This window comes from Narcine bancroftii, chromosome 1, assembly GCF_036971445.1.
Source record: "Narcine bancroftii isolate sNarBan1 chromosome 1, sNarBan1.hap1, whole genome shotgun sequence".
Classification (NCBI taxonomy): Eukaryota; Metazoa; Chordata; class Chondrichthyes; order Torpediniformes; family Narcinidae; genus Narcine; species Narcine bancroftii.
In genome coordinates, this window is record NC_091469.1 from 165,195,477 (window position 1) to 165,212,782 (window position 17,306).

Genomic DNA, 17,306 nt, shown 5'->3' on the forward strand with positions numbered 1-17,306 from the left:
TCAAAAAACCTTCCTACATCTATCCTATCCATACCCTTCATTATTCTATGTGTTGCAACAGCCAATGGCCCAAGGCCAAGTACAGGCAGGCAGAGAGTCCAGCCCAGGTAATTTACGGGGTCCCCAATAGCTCGGTGCCAGTCAGGCTAAGCTGATTACAAAGGTAATGGCCCCAAGACCAAGTACAAAGGAATTTAAATTGGCCAACAGCAAGTTGTGCACTAATGGGTGGGGCGGGGCCAAACATTGATTGGCAGGTGGTGTGTCTTGCGAACAAGTAGTCGGCAGTGCTCTCATGTGACCTGACTCTTCACAGCACAATGAGGAGGTATTTCTTTATTCAGAGAATGGTGAATTTGTGGAATTTGTTGCTGCGGACGGGGCCTGTGGAGGCCAGGACTTTGATAATATTGAAGACGGATGTAGATAGGATGTTGATCAGGAAGAGAATCAAGGGTTATATAAATAAGGCAAGAGAATGGGGTTAAAGAGGATAGTAAATCAGCCATGATGGAATGGTGGGGAGCTCAATGGGCCAAATAGCCCAATTCCACTCCTGTGTCAACCTGTGCAGCAGCTTTGAGTATTCTGTTTGAGTGTCCTGTGGACTGGACCCAAAGATCTGTCAGCACCTCAACCCTGGTATTCTACTGTCAAAGTTGACCTCTGAAATGAACCACCTTGTACCTTTCTGGATTAAACTCCATCTGCCACTTCTCAGCCCAGCTCTGCATCCTGTCAATGTCCCTGTGTAATCTCTGACCACCCTCCAGACTATCCTCAGCACCATCGACCCTTGAGTTGTCCACAAACGTACTGATCCTTCTTCTACTTCCTCATCCAGGTCAGTTATAAAAACCACAAAGAGCAGGGCTCCCACAACAGGTCCCTGCGGACCTTCCACTGGTCCCCGACCTCCAGGCAGAATGTGAACCATCTAGAGCTGATAACACTACAGCACAGTACAGGCCCTTCAGCCCTCAATGTTACACCAACCCATATATTCCTACCAAAAAGGAAAATATCTAAACCCTATTGACCCTGTAACCGTCTGTCTTTCTTCCAACCATGTGCCCGTCTAAGAGTCTCTTAAATGCTCCCAATGTTCCAGCCTCCACCAGCATCCCTGGCAAGGCATTCCAGGCCCCCACAACTTACCCCTGACGTCCCCCCTAAACTCCCCTCCCTTCACTTTGTACACGTGTCCTCTGGTGTTGCTGGCCGTCCACCTTATCTCTGCCTCTCAGAATCTTGTCGGCCTCAATCAAGTCTCCTCTCCTCTACACCCAACCCTCTGCCTTCTCTGGGCGCCGATTCTGTATCCACAAAGCGAGGCCTCCTTGGATTCCATGCCTCCGTACTTTCTGAATGAGCCTTGCACGGGGAGCCTTACCAGACACCTTAATGAAATCCACAAACACCTCATCCACTGCTTTATCTTCACCAATGTTCTTAGTTACATCCTGAAAGAATGAACAGGTCCGTTTTCTCTTCTGCTGGCTTTCCTGGTGTGAAAGGCCTGTCATCTGGGACTGTGCTACAAGTCCATGTGGACCAGCTCAAACATACCGCATCATTCATCACTCCTCTCCTTCCCCTGACCCAAAACAAACAAGCTGCCAACAATGCAGCCCCCAGCAGATGAAGGATGGGTGGTTGTAGATGGGTCATATTCTGCCTGGATGTCGGGGACCATTGGTGGTCCGCAGGGACCTGTTCTTTGTGAACTTTATAAATGATCTGGATGAGGAAGTGGAAGCTGGGTCAGCAAGTTGGTGGATGTCATGAAGGTGGGAGGAGTTGTGGATGGTGGAGAAGGTTGTTGTAGGTTACAAAAGGATAGACCGTACATACCTGTGTAATAGTCAACCCCCCCCCCCCCTATTCGTGTGACATGTGTAAAAGTCAACTGCCCTATTTTTGGCCCTGACCACCTGCATATCCAAACTCCCGACACCCCAACCATGCACCCTCACCCCAGTCGCCAGCCCACCAGAGCTCCCAATGCCCAAACCGTGGACCCTCACCCCAGTTGCCAGCCCACTGGACCTCCCAGTGCCCTGACTGTGGACCCTCACCCCAGTCACCAGCCCACCAGAGCTCCCAATGCCCTGATCGTGGACCCTCACCCCAATCACCAGCCCACTGGAACTCCAAATGCCCAAACCGTGGACCCTCACCCCAATTGCCAGCCCACTGGAGCTCCCAGTGCCCAAACTGTGGACCCTCACCCCAGTTGCCAGCTCACTGGAGCTCTTGACACCCCAACCATGGACCCTCACCCCAGGCACCAGCCCATCGGAGCTCCTGACACCCTGACCATGGGCCCTCACCCCATCCACCTGACCATCCAAGCTCCAGATGCCCTGACCATAGGGCCTCACCCTGGCTGCCTACATACTAGAGCTCTCAATGCCCCAACTGCCCATCCATCTGACCTCTCAGCACCCTGAAAGTGGTCTTAACACCTAGTCCCAGCCATTGGAGCTCCTGATGCTCCAAACAACACAGGTACTTAGTGTGACCCATGTAAAAGTCAATCCCCTCTCCCCAAAACTTGACCTGAAAAATTGGTCCAAAATACTCGACTGTTACACGTTGTCAAAATGCAGAGTTGGTCATCAAAGTGGCAGATGGAGATCAATCTGGATCAATGTGAAGTGATGCATTTCAGAAGGTTGAGCAAAGGCAGAGTCCATGGTTAATGGCAGGATTTGTAAGGCGTATGGCACGGTAACTGGCCCTTTTGGCCCACAAGGCCGCGCTGCCCAAATACCCCAATTAACCTCCAACCCCCAGATATTTTTGGAAGGTTGGAGGAAACTGGAGCCCCCAGAGGAGACTCATACTGACATGGAAGGAGGTACAACCTCCTTCTGGACATCACGGCATTCAAACCCATGGCCTTGCACCAACTGCTACATGAACTGTCCCGTTCGTTCCTTAAGGATTCTTAACAGTGTTGAAGAACAGAGAGTGTTGATGTCTGGGTCCAGGTTGTGACGCACCTTGATCAACAAACAATATAGTGGTGATGACCTTCGTCAGGGGGATTGAGTTCAGGAGTCGAGACATCATGTTGCAGCTCCACAAATCTCTGGTGAGACCACATTTGGAGAATTGTGTTCAGTTCTGGTCACCTCATTATAGGAAGGATGTGGAAGCTATGGAGAGGGGGCAGAGGAGATTTACCAGGATGTTGCCTGGATTGGAAAATAAGACTCATGAGGCCAGGTTAGCAGAGCTGGGACTTTTCTCTGTGGAATGAAGAAGGATGAGAGGAGACTTGATAGAGGTCAACAGGATTCTGAGAGGCATAGTTAGGGTGGACGGCCAGTGCCTGTTTCCAGGGCAGGATCAGTAAACACCAGAGGATGTGTACAAAGTGAAGGGAGGTAAGTTTAGGGGAAACGTTGGGGGTATGTGTTTTACAGTGGGGGCCTGGAATGCTTGGCCAGGGGCAGTAGTGGAGGCTGGAACATTAGGGACATTTAAGAGACTCTTTGACAAGCATATGGATGGAAGTAAAATAGAGGGTTTGGGCCATGTGGTGGGGAAGGTGAGATTGATGTGTCAGTTTATACGGGTGACCACCATGTCGTTTGGCTGAAGGGCCATTACTGTCTTCAATGTTCCAACAGTAGGTTAGGCAGTTTCCATGGATCGAAAATGCCAATCGTCGATTGTAGTTTCCCTTCTTCACCTGCTCCTGAACTCACTTTTGACTCTCTCGAACATTTCTTCCTCAAACCCACCCCCCCCCCCACCTTCCCCAGGTTCTTTCCCTCGACCTGTGTCCACCTCTCACACCTTCTGCCCAACACCCTGGGCCCCGACCTCAAATGCTACCTCCTGACAAGTAATTTTACCATTTTATCTCAGTTTTCCAGAAAGATCCTGATGTCATGTTGGCCGACCGTTTCTCCCCAGTGATGAGGTTCAACCTGCCGTGTTGCTCCTCAGGGGAAGGGGTGATCATTCTGTGCAGATGGCTTGTTAATGTTTCCCTTGTCTCTGGTGTAACATGAACAGGTAACTCTCTACACAGGCTGTATCCACACCTGTGGCGACTCTGAGGCATTCCAGGCCAGGAGTCACTGCAAAGAACAGAGAAGAAACCACCTGCCATCAGTTCCATGGAACGAATCCAGAAACGGACCATGTCCAAACCCCGAGTTCGCAAAATTACCAGCGCAGACCTGAAGATCTTTGTGAAGAACAACATGTTTGTGCTCTTGACAGTGTCTGCGGTTATTGCTGGTCAGTAAAGGTGATGTCTAACAATACGTCGTTTGCCTCAGTTTCACTTGGCCGGGACCTGCCTTTAAATATTCAATTCAGCCATTCATCAATGCAGAAACTGCAACAGGCTATACATTCCCCTCACCATTGCAGCAATAACAAATAAAACCAAATTCCCACATGGATCCCACTGCCCCTCCCTCTCCCATTCCTGGCATTGATCCCACTGCCCCCTCACTCCCCACAGCCCTGTATCAGTCCCCACACTGATCCCTCAGCCCCCTCACTCCCCATAGCCCTGTAACTGTCCCAAGACTGATCCCTCTGTCCCTCTCTCTCCCCACAACCCTGTATCAGTCCACACACTGATCCCACTGACCCTCTCTCACCCCACAGCCCTGTATCAGCCCCCACATTGATCCCACTTCCCCTCTTACTCCCCACAGTCCGGTATCAGCCCCCACACATCCCACTGCCCCCCTTTCTTCCCATGGCCCAATACCAGTCCCCACACTGATCCCACTGCCCTCCTCTCACCCCACAGCCCTGTATCATCCCCCACACTGATTCCACTGCCCCACTCTCTCCCCACAGCCCTGTATCAGTCCCCACACTGACCCAATGCCCCCTCTCTCTCGCCCCACGGCCCTGTATCAGGCCCCACACTGATCCCACCACCCCACTCTCTACCCACAGCCCAATATTAGTCGCCACATTGATCCAATTGACCTGCTATCCCCCCACAGCCCTGTGTCAGCCCACAGCCCCTCCCTCTCCCAGCCCCCACACTGATCTCACTGCCCTCCTCTCACCACACGGCCCTGTATCAGTTCCCACACTGACCTACTGCCCCTCTTTCTCCCCACAGCCCTGTATCAGTCCCCACACTGATCCCATTGCCCCTCTCTCTCCCCACAGGCCTGTATCATCCCCCACACTGATCCCATTGCCCCAGTCTCTCCCCACAGCCCTGTATCAGTCCCCACACTGATCTCCCAGCCGCTCTCTCTTCCCACGGCCCTGTATCAGACCCACACTGATCCCTCTGCCCCGTCCTCTCCCCACAGCCCTGTATCATCCCCCACACTGATTCCACTGACCCTCTCTCTCCCCACAGCCCTGTATCAGTCCCCACACTGATCCCTCTGCCCCGTCCTCTCCCCACAGCCCTGTATCAGTCCCCACACTGATTGCACAGTCCCCCTTTCTCCTCACAGCCCTGTATAAGCCCCCACACTGATCCCACAGCCCCTCTCTCTTCCCATGGCCCTGTATCAGTCCCCACACTGATCCCTCTGCCCCGTCCTCTCCCCACAGCCCTGTATCAGTCCCCACACTGACACCCCTGCCCCTCTCTCTCCCCACGGTCCTGTATCAGTCCCCACACTGATCCCCCTGCCGCTCTCTCTTCCACGGCCCTGTATCAGTCCCCACACTGATCCACCTGCCGCTCTCTCTTCCCACGGCCCTGTATCAGCCCCCACACTGATCCCACTGCCCCTCTCTCTTCCCACGGCCCTGTATCAGTCCCCACACTGATCGCACTGCCCCTCTCTCTCCCCACAGTCCTGTATCAGTCCCCAAACTGATCCCACTTCCCCCTCACTCCCCACAGTCCTGTATCAGTCCCCACACTGATCCCACTGCCCCTCACTCCCCACAGTCCTGTATCAGTCCCCACACTGATCCCACTGCCCCCCTCACTACCCACAGTCCTGTATCAGTCCCCACACTGATCCCACTGCCCCCCTCTCTCCCCACAGTCCTGTATCAGTCCCCACACTGATCCCAATGCCCCCCTCACTCCCCACAGTCCTGTATCAGTCCCCACACTGATCCCACTGCCCCTCTCTCTTCCCACAGTCCTGAATCAGTCCCCAAACTAATCCCCCTGCCCCCCTCACTCTCCCCACAGTCCTGAATCAGTCCCCACACGGACACAACTGCCCCTCTCTCTTCCCACAGTCCTGTATCAGCCCCCACACTGATCCCACTGCCCCTCTCACTTCCCACAGCCCTGTATCAGTCCCCACAATTATCGCACTGCCCCTCTCTCTCCCCACAGTCCAGTATCAGTCCCCACACTGATCCTACTGCCCCTCTCACTCCCCACAGTCCAGTATCAGTCCCCACACTGATCCCACTGCCCCTCTCTCTCCCACAGTCCTGTATCAGTCCCCACACTGATCCTCCTGCCCCTCTCACTCCTCACAGTCCTATATCAGTCCCCAAACTGATCCCCCTGCCCCCTCTCTGCTCACAGTCCTGTATCAGTCCCCACACTGATTCCACTGCCCCTCTCTCTTCCCACAGTCCTGTATCAGTCTCCACACTGATCCCACTGCCCCTCTCTCTCCCCACAGCCCTGTATCAGTCCCCACACTGATCCCCCTTGCCCCTCTCTCTCCCCACGGCCCTGTATCAGACCCCACACTGATCCCACTGCCCCTCTCTCTCCCCACAGTCCTGTGTCAGTCCCCACACTGATCCCACCGCCCCCTCACTCCCCGTAGTCCTGTATCAGTCCCCACACTGATCCCACTGCCCCTCTCACTCCTCACTGTCCTGTATCAGTCCCCAAACTGATCCCACTGCCCCTCTCACTCCCCACAGTCCTGTATCAGTCCCCACACTGATCCCTCTTCCCCCTCACTCCCCACAGTCCTGTTTCAGCCCCCACACTGATCCCACTGCCCCTCTCTCTTCGCACAGCCCTGTATCAGTCCCCACACTGATCCCACTGCCCCTCTCTCTCCCCACAGTCCAGTATCAGTCCCCACACTGATTCCACTGCCCTTCTCTCTCCCCACAGTTAAGTATCAGTCTCCACACTGATCCCACTGCCCCTCGCTCTTCCCACAGTCCTGTATCAGCCCCCACACTGATCCCACTGCCCCTCTCTCTTCCCACAGTCCTGTATCAGTCTCCACACTGATCCCACTGCTCCTCGCTCTTCCCACAGTCCTGTATCAGTCTCCACACTGATCCCACTGCCCCTCTCTCTTCGCACAGCCCTGTATCAGTCCCCACACTGATCCCACTGCCCCTCTCTCTCCCCACAGTCCTGTATCAGTCCCCACACTGATTCCACTGCCCCTCTCTCTTCCCACAGTCCTGTATCAGCCCCCACACTGATCCCACTGCCCCTCTCTCTTCGCACAGCCCTGTATCTGTCCCCACACTGATCCCACTGCCCCTCTCTCTCCCTACAGTCCTGTATCAGGCCCCACACTGATTCCACTGCCACTCGCTCTTCCCACAGTCCTGTATCAGTCCCCACACTCATTCCACTGCCCCTCTCTCTTCCCACAGTCCTGTATCAGTCTCAACACTGATCCCACTGCCACTCGCTCTTCCCACAGTCCTGTATCAGCCTCCACACTGATCCCACTGCCCCTCTCTCTCCCCACAGTTAAGTATCAGTCTCCACACTGATCCCACTGCCCCTCGCTCTTCCCACAGTCCTGTATCAGCCCCCACACTGATCCCACTGCCCCTCTCTCTTCGCACAGCCCTGTATCAGTCCCCACACTGATTCCACTGCCCCTCTCTCTTCCCACAGTCCTGTATCAGTCCCCACACTGATTCCACTGCCCCTCTCTCTTCCCACAGTCCTGTATCAGAATCCACACTGATCCCACTGCCCCTCTCTCTTCCCACAGTCCTGTATCAGTCCCCACACTGATCCCACTGCCCCTCTCTCTTCGCACAGCCCTGTATCAGTCCCCACACTGATTCCACTGCCCCTCTCTCTTCCCACAGTCCTGTATCAGTCCCCACACTGATTCCACTGCCCCTCTCTCTTCCCACAGTCCTGTATCAGTCTCCACACTGATCCCACTGCCCCTCGCTCTTCCCACAGTCCTCTATCAGCCCCCACACTGATCCCACTGCCCCTCTCTCTTCGCACAGCCCGGTATCAGTCCCCACACTGATCCCACTGCACCTCTCTCTCCCCACAGTCCTGTATCAGTCCCCACACTGATTCCACTGCCCCTCTCTCTTCCCACAGTCCTGTATCAGTCTCCACACTGATCCCACTGCCCCTCGCTCTTCCCACAGTCCTGTATCAGCCCCCACACTGATCCCACTGCCCCTCTCTCTTCGCACAGCCCTGTATCAGTCCCCACACTGATCCCACTGCCCCTCTCTCTCCCCACAGTCCTGTATCAGTCCCCACACTGATTCCACTGCCCCTCGCTCTTCCCACAGTCCTGTATCAGCCCCCACACTGATCCCACTGCCCCTCTCTCTTCGCACAGCCCTGTATCAGTCCCCACACTGATCCCACTGCCCCTCTCTCTCCCCACAGTCCAGTATCAGTCCCCACACTGATCCCACTGCCCCTCTCTCTCCCCACAGTCCTGTATCAGTCCCCACACTGATTCCACTGCCCCTCTCTCTTCCCACAGTCCTGTATCAGTCTCCACAATGATCCCACTGCCCCTCGCTCTTCCCACAGTCCTGTATCAGCCTCCACACTGATCCCACTGCCCCTCTCTCTTCGCACATCCCTGTATCAGTCCCCACACTGATCCCACTGCCCCTCTCTCTCCCCACAGTCCTGTATCAGTCCCCACACTGATTCCACTGCCCCTCTCTCTCCCCACAGTTAAGTATCAGTCTCCACACTGATCCCACTGCCCCTCGCTCTTCCCACAGTCCTGTATCAGCCCCCACACTGATCCCACTACCCCTCTCTCTTCGCACAGCCCTGTATCAGTCCACACACTGATTCCACTGCCCCTCTCTCTTCCCACAGTCCAGTATCAGTCCCCACACTGATTCCACTGTCCTCTCTCTTCCAACAGTCCTGTATCAGCCCCCACACTGATCCCACTGCCCCTCTCTCTTCGCACAGCCCTGTATCAGTCCCCACACTGATTCCACTGCCCCTCTCTCTTCCCACAGTCCTGTATCAGTCCCCACACTGATTCCACTGCCCCTCTCTCTTCCCACAGTCCTGTATCAGTCTCCACACTGATCCCACTGCCCTTCGCTCTTCCCACAGTCCAGTATCAGTCCCCACACTGATCCTACTGCCCCTCTCACTCCCCACAGTCCAGTATCAGTCCCCACACTGATCCCACTGCCCCTCTCTCTCCCACAGTCCTGTATCAGTCCCCACACTGATCCTACTGCCCCTCTCACTCCCCACAGTCCTATATCAGTCCCCAAACTGATCCCCCTGCCCCCCTCTCTGCTCACAGTCCAGTATCAGTTCCCACACTGATCCCACTGCCCCTCTCTCTCCCCACAGTCCAGTATCAGTCCCCACACTGATCCCACTGCCCCTCTCTCTGCCCACAGTCCTGTATCAGTCCCCACACTGATTCCACTGCCCCTCTCTCTTCCCACAGTCCTGTATCAGTCTCCACACTGATCCCACTGCCCCCTCTCTGTCCCCACAGCCCTGTATCAGTCCCCACACTGATCCCCCCTGCCCCTCTCTCTCCCCACGGCCCTGTATCAGTTCCCACACTGATCCCACAGCCCCTCTATCTCCCCACAGTCCTGTGTCAGTCCCCACACTGATCCCACTGACCCCTCACTCCCCGCAGTCCTGTATCAGTCCCCACACTGATACCACTGCCCCTCTCACTCCTCACTGTCCTGTATCATTCCCCAATCTGATCCCACTGCCCCTCTCACTGCCACAGTCCTGTATCAGTCCCCACACTGATCCCTCTTCCCCCTCACTCCCCACAGTCCTATTTCAGCCCCCACACTGATCCCACTGCCCCTCTTTCTTCGCACAGCCCTGTATCAGTCCCCACACTGATCCCACTGCCCCTCACTCTCCCCACAGTCCAGTATCAGTCCCCACACGGATCCCACTGCCCCTCTCTCTCCCCACAGTCCTGTATCAGTCCCCACACTGATTCCACTGCCCCGCTCTCTTCCCACAGTCCTGTATCAGTGTCCACACTGATCCCACTGCCCCTCGCTCTTCCCACAGTCCTGTATCAGGCTCCACACTGATCCCACTGCCCCTCTCTCTTCGCACAGCCCTGTATCAGTCCCCACACTGATCCCACTGCCCCTCTCTCTCCCCACAGTCCAGTATCAGTCCCCACACTGATCCCACTGCCCCTCTCTCTCCCCACAGTCCTGTATCAGTCCCCACACTGATCCCACTGCCCCTCGCTCTTCCCACAGTCCTGTATCAGCCCCCACACTGATCCCACTGCCCCTCTCTCTTCGCACAGCCCTGTATCAGTCCCCACACTGATCCCACTGCCCCTCTCTCTCCCCACAGTCCTGTATCAGTCCCCACACTGATTCCACTGCCCCTCGCTCTTCCCACAGTCCTGTATCAGCCCCCACACTGATCCCACTGCCCCTCTCTCTTCGCACAGCCCTGTATCAGTCCCCACACTGATCCCACTGCCCCTCTCTCTCCCCACAGTCCAGTATCAGTCCCCACACTGATCCCACTGCCCCTCTCTCACCCCACAGTCCTGTATCAGTCCCCACACCTATTCCACTGCCCCTCTCTCTTCCCACAGTCCTGTATCAGTCTCCACACTGATCCCACTGCCCCTCGCCTTTCCCACAGTCCTGTATCAGCCTCCACACTGATCCCACTGCCCCTCTCTCTTCGCACAGCCCTGTATCAGTCCCCACACTGATCCCACTGCCCCTCTCTCTCCCCACAGTCCTGTATCAGTCCCCACACTGATTCCACTGCCCCTCTCTCTCCCCACAGTTAAGTATCAGTCTCCACACTGACCCCACTGCCCCTCGCTCTTCCCACAGTCCTGTATCAGCCCCCACACTGATCCCACTACCCCTCTCTCTTCGCACAGCCCTGTATCAGTCCACACACTGATTCCACTGCCCCTCTCTCTTCCCACAGTCCTGTATCAGTGTCCACACTGATTCCACTGTCCTCTCTCTTCCCACAGTCCTGTATCAGTCTCCACACTGATCCCACTGTCCCTCGCTCTTCCAACAGTCCTGTATCAGCCCCCACACTGATCCCACTGCCCCTCTCTCTTCGCACAGCCCTGTATCAGTCCCCACACTGATTCCACTGCCCCTCTCTCTTCCCACAGTCCTGTATCAGTCCCCACACTGATTCCACTGCCCCTCTCTCTTCCCACAGTCCTGTATCAGTCTCCACACTGATCCCACTGCCCCTCGCTCTTCCCACAGTCCTGTATCAGGCTCCACACTGATCCCACTGCCCCTCTCTCTTCGCACAGCCCTGTATCAGTCCCCACACTGATTCCACTTCCCCTCTCTCTCCCCACAGTTAAGTATCAGTCTCCACACTGATCCAACTGCCCCTCGCTCTTCCCACAGTCCTGTATCAGCCCCCACACTGATCCCACTACCCCTCTCTCTTCGCACAGCCCTGTATCAGTCCCCACACTGATTCCACTGCCCCTTTCTCTTCCCAGAGTCCTGTATCAGTCCACACACTGATTCCACTGCTCCTCTCTCTTCCCACAGTACTGTATCAGTCTCCACACTGATCCGACTGCCCCTCGCTCTTCCCACAGTCCTGTATCAGCCCCCACACAGATCCCACTGCCCCTCTCTCTTCGCACAGCCCTGTATCAGTCCCCACACTGATTCCACTGCCCCTCGCTCTTCCCACAGTCCTCTATCAGCCCCCACACTGATCCCACTGCCCCTCTCTCTTTGCACAGCCCTGTATCAGTCCGCACACTGATCCCACTGCCCCTCTCTCTCCCCACAGTCCTGTATCAGTCCCCACACTGATTCCACTGCCCCTCTCTCTTCCCACAGTCCTGTATCAGTGTCCACACTGATCCCACTGCCCCTCGCTCTTCCCACAGTCCTGTATCAGCCCCCACACTGATCCCACTGCCCCTCTCTCTTCGCACAGCCCTGTATCAGTCCCCACACTGATCCCACTGCCCCTCTCTCTCCCCACAGTCCTGTATCAGTCCCCACACTGATTCCACTGCCCCTCGCTCTTCCCACAGTCCTGTATCAGCCCCCACACTGATCCCACTGCCCCTCTCTCTTCGCACAGCCCTGTATCAGTCCCCACACTGATCCCACTGCCCCTCTCTCTCCCCACAGTCCAGTATCAGTCCCCACACTGATCCCACTGCCCCTCTCTCTCCCCACAGTCCTGTATCAGTCCCCACACTGATTCCACTGCCCCTCTCTCTTCCCACAGTCCTGTATCAGTCTCCACACTGATCCCACTGCCCCTCGCCTTTCCCACATTCCTGTATCAGCCTCCACACTGATCCCACTGCCCCTCTCTCTTCCAACAGTCCTGTATCAGCCCCCACACTGATCCCACTGCCCCTCTCTCTTCGCACAGCCCTGTATCAGTCCCCACACTGATTCCACTGCCCCTCTCTCTTCCCACAGTCCTGTATCAGTCCCCACACTGATTCCACTGCCCCTCTCTCTTCCCACAGTCCTGTATCAGTCTCCACACTGATCCCACTGCCCCTCGCTCTTCCCACAGTCCAGTATCAGTCCCCACACTGATCCTACTGCCCCTCTCACTCCCCACAGTCCAGTATCAGTCCCCACACTGATCCCAATGCCCCTCTCTCTCCCACAGTCCTGTATCAGTCCCCACACTGATCCTACTGCCCCTCTCACTCCCCACAGTCCTATATCAGTCCCCAAACTGATCCCCCTGCCCCCCTCTCTGCTCACAGTCCAGTATCAGTTCCCAAACTGATCCCACTGCCCCTCTCTCTCCCCACAGTCCAGTATCAGTCCCCACACTGATCCCACTGCCCCTCTCTCTGCCCACAGTCCTGTATCAGTCCCCACACTGATCCCACTGCCCCTCTCTCTCCCCACAGCCCTGTATCAGTCCCCACACTGATCCCCCCTGCCCCTCTCTCTCCCCACGGCCCTGTATCAGTCCCCACACTGATCCCACTGCCCCTCTCTCTCCCCACAGTCCTGTATCAGTCCCCACACTGATTCCACTGCCCCTCTCTCTTCGCACAGCCCTGTATCAGTCCCCACACTGATTCCATTGCCCCTCTCTCTTCCCACAGTCCTGTATCAGCCCCCACACTGATCCCACTGCCCCTCTCTCTTCGCACAGCCCTGTATCAGTCCCCACACTGATTCCATTGCCCCTCTCTCTTCCCACAGTCCTGTATCAGTCCCCACACTGATTCCACTGCCTCTCTCTCTTCCCACAGTCCTGTATCAGTCTCCACACTGATCCCACTGCCCCTCTCTATTCCCACAGTCCTGTATCAGCCCCCACACTGATCCCACTGCCCCTCTCTCTTCGCACAGCCCTGTATCAGTCCCCACACTGATTCCACTGCCCCTCTCTCTTCCCACAGTCCTGTATCAGTCCCCACACTGATTCCACTGCCCCTCTCTCTTCCCACAGTCCTGTATCAGTCTCCACACTGATCACACTGCCCCTCGCTCTTCCCACAGTCCTCTATCAGCCCCCACACTGATCCCACTGCCCCTCTCTCTTCGCACAGCCCTGTATCAGTCCCCACACTGATCCCACTGCCCCTCTCTCTCCCCACAGTCCTGTATCAGTCCCCACACTGATTCCACTGCCCATCTCTCTTCCCACAGTCCTGTATCAGTCTCCACACTGATCCCACTGCCCCTCGCTCTTCCCACAGTCCTGTTTCAGCCCCCACACTGATCCCACTGCCCCTCTCTCTTCGCACAGCCCTGTATCATTCCCCACACTGATTCCACTGCCCCTCTCTCTTCCCACAGTCCTGTATCAGTCCCCACACTGATTCCACTGCCCCTCTCTCTTCCCACAGTCCTGTATCAGTCTCCACACTGATCCCACTGCCCCTCGCTCTTCCCACAGTCCAGTATCAGTCCCCACACTGATCCTACTGCCCCTCTCACTCCCCACAGTCCAGTATCAGTCCCCACACTGATCCCAATGCCCCTCTCTCTCCCACAGTCCTGTATCAGTCCCCACACTGATCCTACTGCCCCTCTCACTCCCCACAGTCCTATATCAGTCCCCAAACTGATCCCCCTGCCCCCCTCTCTGCTCACAGTCCAGTATCAGTTCCCAAACTGATCCCACTGCCCCTCTCTCTCCCCACAGTCCTGTATCAGTCCCCACACTGATCCCACTGCCCCTCTCTCTGCCCACAGTCCTGTATCAGTCCCCACACTGATCCCACTGCCCCTCTCTCTCCCCACAGCCCTGTATCAGTCCCAACACTGATCCCCCCTGCCCCTCTCTCTCCCCACGGCCCTGTATCAGTCCCCACACTGATCCCACTGCCCCTCTCTCTCCCCACAGTCCTGTATCAGTCCCCACACTGATTCCACTGCCCCTCTCTCTTCCCACAGACCTGTATCAGTCTCCACACTGATCCCACTGCCCCTCGCTCTTCACACAGTCCTGTATCAGCCCCCACACTGATCCCACTGCCCCTCTCTCTTCGCACAGCCCTGTATCAGTCCCCACACTGATTCCACTGCCCCTCTCTCTCCCCACAGTTAAGTATCAGTCTCCACACTGACCCCACTGCCCCTCGCTCTTCCCACAGTCCTGTATCAGCCCCCACACTGCTCCCACTACCCCTCTCTCTTCGCACAGCCCTGTATCAGTCCACACACTGATTCCACTGCCCCTCTCTCTTCCCACAGTCCTGTATCAGTCCCCACACTGATTCCACTGTCCTCTCTCTTCCCACAGTCCTGTATCAGTCTCCATACTGATCCCACTGCCCCTCGCTCTTCCAACAGTCCTGTATCAGCCCCCACACTGATCCCACTGCCCCTCTCTCTTCGCACAGCCCTGTATCAGTCCCCACACTGATTCCACTGCCCCTCTCTCTTCCCACAGTCCTGTATCAGTCCCCACACTGATTCCACTGCCCCTCTCTCTTCCCACAGTCCTGTATCAGTCTCCACACTGATCCCACTGCCCCTCGCTCTTCCCACAGTCCAGTATCAGTCCCCACACTGATCCTACTGCCCCTCTCACTCCCCACAGTCCAGTATCAGTCCCCACACTGATCCCAATGCCCCTCTCTCTCCCACAGTCCTGTATCAGTCCCCACACTGATCCTACTGCCCCTCTCACTCCCCACAGTCCTATATCAGTCCCCAAACTGATCCCCCTGCCCCCCTCTCTGCTCACAGTCCAGTATCAGTTCCCAAACTGATCCCACTGCCCCTCTCTCTCCCCACAGTCCAGTATCAGTCCCCACACTGATCCCACTGCCCCTCTCTCTGCCCACAGTCCTGTATCAGTCCCCACACTGATCCCACTGCCCCTCTCTCTCCCCACAGCCCTGTATCAGTCCCCACACTGATCCCCCCTGCCCCTCTCTCTCCCCACGGCCCTGTATCAGTCCCCACACTGATCCCACTGCCCCTCTCTCTCCCCACAGTCCTGTATCAGTCCCCACACTGATTCCACTGCCCCTCTCTCTTCCCACAGACCTGTATCAGTCTCCACACTGATCCCACTGCCCCTCGCTCTTCACACAGTCCTGTATCAGCCCCCACACTGATCCCACTGCCCCTCTCTCTTCGCACAGCCCTGTATCAGTCCCCACACTGATCCCACTGCCCCTCTCTCTCCCCACAGTCCTGTATCAGTCCCCACACTGATTCCACTGCCCCTCGCTCTTCCCACAGTCCTGTATCAGCCCCCTCACTGATCCCACTGCCCCTCTCTCTTCGCACAGCCCTGTATCAGTCCCCACACTGATCCCACTGCCCCTCTCTCTCCCCACAGTCCAGTATGAGTCCCCACACTGATCCCACTGCCCCTCTCTCTCCCCACAGTCCTGTATCAGTCCCCACACTGATTCCACTGCCCCTCTCTCTTCCCACAGTCCTGTATCAGTCTCCACACTGATCCCACTGCCCCTCTCTCGCCCCACAGTCCTGTATCAGCCCCCACACTGATTCCACTGCCCCTCTCTCTTCCCACAGTCCTGTATCAGTCTCCACACTGATCCCACTGCCCCTCTCTCTCCCCACAGTCCTGAATCAGTCCCCACACTGATTCCACTGCCCCTCTCTCTCCCCACAGTTAAGTATCAGTCTCCACACTGATCCCACTGCCCCTCGCTCTTCCCAAAGTCCTGTATCAGCCCCCACACTGATCCCACTGCCCCTCTCTCTTCGCACAGCCCTGTATCAGTCCCCACACTGATTCCATTGCCCCTCTCTCTTCCCACAGTCCTGTATCAGTCCCCACACTGATTCCACTGCCTCTCTCTCTTCCCACAGTCCTGTATCAGTCTCCACACTGATCCCACTGCCCCTCTCTATTCCCACAGTCCTGTATCAGCCCCCACACTGATCCCACTGCCCCTCTCTCTTCGCACAGCCCTGTATCAGTCCCCACACTGATTCCACTGCCCCTCTCTCTTCCCACAGTCCGGTATCAGTCCCCACACTGATTCCACTGCCCCTCTCTCTTCCCACAGTCCTGTATCAGTCTCCACACTGATCACACTGCCCCTCGCTCTTCCCACAGTCCTCTATCAGCCCCCACACTGATCCCACTGCCCCTCTCTCTTCGCACAGCCCTGTATCAGTCCCCACACTGATCCCACTGCCCCTCTCTCTCCCCACAGTCCTGTATCAGTCCCCACACTGATTCCACTGCCCATCTCTCTTCCCACAGTCCTGTATCAGTCTCCACACTGATCCCACTGCCCCTCGCTCTTCCCACAGTCCTGTTTCAGCCCCCACACTGATCCCACTGCCCCTCTCTCTTCGCACAGCCCTGTATCAGTCCCCACACTGATTCCACTGCCCCTCTCTCTTCCCACAGTCCTGTATCAGTCCCCACACTGATTCCACTGCCCCTCTCTCTTCCCACAGTCCTGTATCAGTCTCCACACTGATCCCACTGCCCCTCGCTCTTCCCACAGTCCAGTATCAGTCCCCACACTGATCCTACTGCCCCTCTCACTCCCCACAGTCCAGTATCAGTCCCCACACTGATCCCAATGCCCCTCTCTCTCCCACAGTCCTGTATCAGTCCCCACACTGATCCTACTGCCCCTCTCACTCCCCACAGTCCTATATCAGTCCCCAAACTGATCCCCCTGCCCCCCTCTCTGCTCACAGTCCAGTAT

General features: G+C 56.4%; 1 long non-coding RNA gene across 1 annotated transcript in view; it reads right to left on the minus strand.

The window, feature by feature from the left end:
- Window positions 1-2,083: 2,083 nt before the first annotated feature.
- The window catches only part of LOC138746695 (uncharacterized), a 246,045-nt gene continuing 230,822 nt past the window's right edge, over window positions 2,084-17,306 (minus strand). Inside the window, exon 3 of the long non-coding RNA XR_011347054.1 lies at window positions 2,084-4,097. This is a non-coding gene — a long non-coding RNA (uncharacterized lncRNA). The remainder of the gene's footprint in view (window positions 4,098-17,306) is intronic.